Here is a 6,522-nt window from a genome sequence, read left to right as displayed (position 1 = left end):
AAACATGTTTTCTGTTTTTTTTTTTCGTTCGTGAGAGTCACGGTTTTGTTTCCGCGAGAGGCACGGTTGTGCTTACGCGAAAGTCACGGCCGTGCCTCTCGGAAAGGGAAAAAATACGTGTTTTCTGTTTTTTTTTCTTTTGCGAGAGTCACGGTTTTTCTTACGCGAGAGGCACGGTTGTGCTTTAGCGAGAGTCACGGACGTGCCTCTCGGAAACGGAAAAAAGCACGTTTTCTGTTTTTTTTCCTTACACGAGAGTCGCGGTTTTTGTTCCACGAAAGGCACGGGCGTGCCTCTTTCGAGAAGGAAAAAAATCGTGCTCCCGGTTCGGTTTTTTCGTCCGGTTTTTTCGTGAAAAAAAGTTCGTTAAAACCTATCAACATGGATCTAGTTTTGAAGATCTCGACACGAGGAATCCAATGATGAAAACGGTTCGAGATTTGGACGCACGGTTTAAGAGATAAAACATTTTGAATAAACGGATCTACGAAAAAAAGGGAAAACTCCCAGGTTGCGACAAGTGGCGCGCTGCATGTGCGCCACCTGTCGCAACCTGGGAAAGTGGAGTGTTCTTTGCAACGAGTACTCCTTAATTAATAATTTTGAAGTTAAAATGCTATATGCACAAATATATTTTTGAATCTTGACACGGATTCACGGCCCACAATCCGTGTGACCCGCCCCTGCGTGCGCAAACCCCCTGCCTCTCACCCATCCCCATCTCACGGATACCACCACAACTGAGGAAAAGCTCACTTGCAACACCGAACCTTCAGACTCTCCACAAAAGAAAAGGATGCCGAGCCTTTAAACCTTGTTTAGTTGCATCAGTAATGGTGTATATAAGAGCATCTATAGCCGGGCGTCCTAAACTTGACTCAAACGTTCCGGCTGATCGGCACCCTTCATATCCAGCCTAAATATGGGGTCAATATAGGGCGGCCGCGCCCGCCACGTCAGACTGATGACGGGTCCCAAAAGAAAACACTCTGAAACCCGGCGGTTCGAAACTCGTCTCCGTTGAAACGATGGCGCTGCGCGGCGCCGCTCGGGCAGGCGTGTATTTCCTAGCCCGACTATTTAAGCCGACCGCCGGCACCGAAACCCTTCCCGACCATATTTCTGCCCTCTTGTCCGCTGCATCGAAGCCCGAATTGCCGCGGGGCTACCTCCGGATACGGTGGATCCAAAGGAGAACTCGGAGGCGGTGGAGGAGGCTGACGAGGAGGAGGTGGAGGAGGATGAGGGTGTAGGGAACACTGGTTATATATGTGGATCTGTAGGCGGAGCAGTAGGCGATCCTCGACTCCCTCCGTTTGGAATCGCAGGTGGAGGCCAAACACCATCGTCGGCGAGAGATGGAGGTGGAGGAGGACGGGGAAGTCGACAAGATGCTCGTGTATCTGGATGAGGAGGAGGAGGAGCCGGAGCCCTCCTACACGCCCATCTATCCAACGTCCGGCACCGACGTCATGAACATCTCCGACGACGAAACGTAGCTAGCGTGTCGTAGTACGTAGGTTTATTTTGCATGATTTGTATGGATCTTAGGGATGACATATAAGAGACTCAGATGCATACCGCCAAGTATAAGACGTGACCGGTCATGTCCGAGGACAGGTCCGGTCGTATCCGCGGGCGTTTGAGAGGTCAAAATTGCCATGTCCAGCTGTAGGATAGCGGCAGCAAATCATTGATTCAACAGCTTGGTGCCTACTTGGCCGCGTCGATGGCAATATCTCTAGTTCGAGGCACGGACGTACGCGTGCGTGTCGAGTCTAAGCTCACTCGTGTTGCTAGACGCCACACGCCATTCCATGTTCGAACGACCGAACGATTTGGCAGTGCCTCTCGTACTACGACCACGAGAGGTACCACATTCCTTTTTCGGAACCCGAGATGATCATTTCCACGAGCTACGAGTTGTAGTCATCAGTCATCAACATTGCATGGAGCGACCAATCGTAGAAGGCGAGAAGCGTGTCAAGTTGCGGCGAGCTCCCCCGATCATTTATTTCAGTGACGACCAAGCGCATGCATGCATGCATGTAGCTGGACGCACACCGATTGGAGGAGAGCGACTGAGCGGCGGAGAAAAGCATATCTACCATGCACGGGATATCCCATGCATATGCTGGCCGTTGATTTTGTTGGAGATTCACCTTTATGCATGCATACTTTATTATTATTGCTCAATCCATCTACCGTATCCCATCAATGTGGTCATACCAACTAGTCACTCACAATAAAACATGTCAGTTGATGGTTGCATAATGTTTATAATCTTTTTTGGGGCTGTACTTTCATAATGTTTATCATGTTTGCTGACTAAAATATCAAATCTTGTCAAAATATATTGAGAATGTTTTTGTTTCAAAGGTCACGTGACCAGGAACATTATTGAACTTTTCCCATGGAATTAACAAATTTCAATGAAACAAGTTTGAAGCCTGAGATTTAGTTGTCAACAAATTTAATTTCAAAAAACATATTCAATATTGGTCTTGTTTTAAAGATTTTGCCTGGAAAAACACATTTGTGTAAACAGAAAGTAAAGCAAGTTTTTATTTCAAAATATATTAGGCATCTACTCCCTCCGTCTCATAATGTAATAACATTTTTGACTCTAGTGTAGTGTCAAAACGTTCTTATATTATGGGATGGAGGGAGTATTTGTTTGAATGAAACTTAATGACTAGACAATAACACATGTTAGGGAATAGAGAGAACACTATAAATGATATTAATGGGCCCATGGAATAAAAAATTAAAAATGTGCACGCATGCACGGGATGTCCCGTGCATGGTAGAAATTCCACTCTCCTGAGCGGCGCAGTTCTTTCCGGCGGGCGAGCCACATGCGTATGCATGCATGCGGCGCACGACAGTCGAACCTGGAACGTGCGTTCATAATTCCAGGAGGACTACTGCTCTGCATGTGCCGGGCGATGACATTCTCTACTGGTTTCCTCAGTTTTTTCGTTACTCATTAAAAACTGTGCATACCCTTGCCTTTTCAGGCTGGATTACTATCCAGTTTCAAGTTTATGGCTGCAAGGTGACTCAAAGGCACTGACTGAAGCAAAAAAGAAAGAAAGAAAGGGACTGACTGAAGCAAACTGAACGAGTCAGTATTTCTCCCTTTTAAAAAAAAATCCTTGTTGTTTAGCAATCCCATCAGCAGGCCATCATTGGATGCTGCAGGGCATGCACAGCCGGTTGTTAAGCTTGGACATATGATTAGGTGATGACTCTCTCTCTCTCTTTCGCATCCTAACCAACGGTCTATCGTCCTTGACCCCACTTAACTAGTGTTAAGAGAACAACCTCTGGATGGGCCGGTGTTGTAATGGGGCGTGTCTTCGTGTTACAAACAGTGGCGAATGTTGGAAGAAAATGAAAGGGAGGCTGAAAGTTAACTCTGAAGAAGAAGTCACTAACTCTTGGCTTTTTAGTTTAAATAAGGTTAAAATTTTGACGAGGTTGGGCTGAATACTAGTAAAAGAAATCCAATTTTTGGAGTGCGCGCTCTTCATCATTGTTTCAAATGATGAAATACTTCTACTCTGCACAAACTTAACAATATTCGTTGATTTATCTTTGATGTCCATCAGTTGTAGGGTGTGCTCAAAATGCTCGCTCTCGGGTGTTTTATGTGTTTTTGTTTGTGCGCTCTCGTATGTGCATCGTCATTGAATCACCCACAAAAGATATTACAATAAAAATTTGCTTATAGTTATAGGGCAACTTTTTATTGTATTAATAGCTTGGAGCGTGGCCGGTTTCATTTAAATGTTTTTCACCCGTGAATTTCCTTCTTCTTTTCCCTGGCGGCATGAAAAACAACCATGTACAGTTTGGTAAAAGCCCAGCAGGACGGACGGATCAACCACTAGTAAAAAAAAGTCAAATGTGAGACACATTAGTCCCGGTTTGCATTTGAGCCGGCACTAATGTGTCCATTAGTGCCGGTTCAAACGGCTAGGCGGGAGGAGATCTTTAGTACCGGTTCATTGCGTACCTTTAGTACCGGTTCATGCCACGAACCGGTACTAAAGTGGCTGGGGCCCGGTCAACACCTTTAGTACCGGTTCGTGGCATGAACCGGTAGTAAAGAGGTTGTGGCTGGCTGTTTTTAGTCCCACCTCGCTCCCCTAGCAAGATTTTTACCACCTTAAATATGTTACTTCTCAAGCTATCACAAGCACTTGGTCTTCATTGAACTCTATGTGTAGAATTTGTGATCGCAATATGAGTCTTCATCGGTTTCTAAACCGTTGAGGACTCATATTGACAATTCAGATTGTACACAAAAAGATCATTGATAATCAATGTATTTTTTATGTATATTTTTACATGTTTACGCCCTGACTCACTCCACTCACTCGGGCTCCCTCTCAATCCCCCGCGCCGGTCCTCCCCCGCCGGCCGCCCCTCACTCTCTCCACTCACTTCAAAACTGGACGCACTTCGTGTACAAACTGGACAATCTCTTTCGGAGTATCGGAGTTTCGGACGAGAACTCATTTGTTACACGGGCACTTCATTTTTTTAAACTTATTAGAGCTCCAGACTTTTTTTGCATTCAGTATGCAACATTCATAGCGACGTCATCAATTTCCAACATGTTCTAACATCATTTGATGTTTTTCAGTCATTTACCGATTTGTTTAGAGAGCTAAATGACCGTGAAATTGAAAATCACTACAAAATGAACTCTGAAAATGTTGAAACTTAGCATGGTATCATCATTTCACCTGCATAGCATGTGCGAAAAAGTAGAAAGGGTCACGGCAAAAACTGGACGCACTTCGTGTACAAACTGGACAATCTCTTTCGGAGTATCAGGGTTTCGGACGAGAACTCATCTGTTACACGGGCACTTCAATGTTTTTTAAACTTATTTGAAATCCCGACTTCTTTTGCGTTCAGTATGCAGCATTCAAAGCGACGTCATCAATTTCCAACACGTTTTGACATTATTTGCTGTTTTTCAGTCATTTACCGAATTATTTAGAGAGCTAAATGACCGTGAAATTGAAAATCACTACAAAATGAACTTTGAAAATGTTGAAACTTGCCATGGTATCATCATTTCACCCGCATAGCATGTGCGAAAAAGTAGAGAGGGTCACGGCAAAAACTGGACGCACTTCGTGTACAAACTGGACAATGTTTTTCGGAGTATCAGTGTTTCGGACGAGAACTCATCTGTTACACGGGCTCTTCAATGTTGTTTATACTTATTTGAAATCCCGACTTCTTTTGCGTTTAGTACGCAGCATTCAAAGCGGCGTCATCAATTTCCAACATGTTTTGACATCATTTGCTGTTTTTCAGTCATTTACCGGATTGTTTAGAGAGCTAAATGACCGTGAAATTGAAAATTACTACAAAATGAAATTTGAACATGTTGAAACTTGCCATGGTATCATCATTTCACCCGCATAGCATCTGCGAAAGAGTAGAGAGGGTCACGGCAAAAACGGGACGCACTTCGTGTACAAACCGGACAATGTCTTTAGGAGTATCAGGGTTTCGGACGAGAACTCATCTATTACACGAGCACTTCAATGTTTTTTATACTTATTTGAAATCCGGACTTCTTTTGCGTTCATTATGTAGAATTCAAAGCGACATCATCAATTTGCAACACGTTCTACATCATTTGCTGTTTTCAGTCATTTACCGAATTGTTTAGAGAGCTAAATGACCGTGAAATTGAAAATCACTACAAAATAAACTCTGAAAATGTTGAAACTTGCCATGGTATCATCATTTCACCTGCATAGCATGTGCGAAAGAGTAGAGAGGGTCACAAAAAAACTAAATACGGGAAAAAATTACTCAGAAATAAATAGAAGAAAATAAATAAAGCAGAAAATAAAAAACTATATAAAAAATTACTCAAAATAAATAGACGAAAATAAATAATGCAGAAAAGAAAAAACTACAAAAAAATTATTGGGGCGCTGCCCAGTGGGCCTGCCAGACCTAGGGTGTGCAAATTCAGGCCCAGAAGGGCCGGCAGACTCACAGTGCAGCGCGCCATAGTTAGGCCCAGAAGCCTGCTATATAGAGGAGTTCGAAGGAGTAGCCGTGGCTGGGTTTATAAACCAGTGCGGCTGCCCTTCGCTCGGCGAGGTGGGACTAAACATTATGAACCGCGGGTGGCAGCGCAACACCTTTAGTACCGGTCCGTGCCTCCAACCGGTACTAATGGGGGGCCTTTAGTACCGGTTGGAGACACAAACCGGTACTAAAGAGGTCCGCTTCCCGCCTCTAGACCTGGCCAAAATTGGCCTTTAGTATCGGTTGGAGCCACCAACCGATACTAAAGGTCCCTCCTATATATATGACACTTACGAAAAATTCAGTTTTCATCCGCGCGCCGCCCGTCTTCTATCCGACGCCCGATATCGTCGCCGTCGCCCATCGCGGCCGCCCTCGCCGCCCGTCGTCGCCATCCCCGCCGCGCGCCGTACGTCTTCGTCGCCGCCCCCGCCGCCCGTCGTCGCCGTC

Source organism: Triticum dicoccoides, chromosome 2A (genome assembly GCF_002162155.2).
Source record: "Triticum dicoccoides isolate Atlit2015 ecotype Zavitan chromosome 2A, WEW_v2.0, whole genome shotgun sequence".
NCBI lineage: Eukaryota > Viridiplantae > Streptophyta > Magnoliopsida > Poales > Poaceae > Triticum > Triticum dicoccoides.
This window is presented reverse-complemented; position numbering follows the sequence as displayed.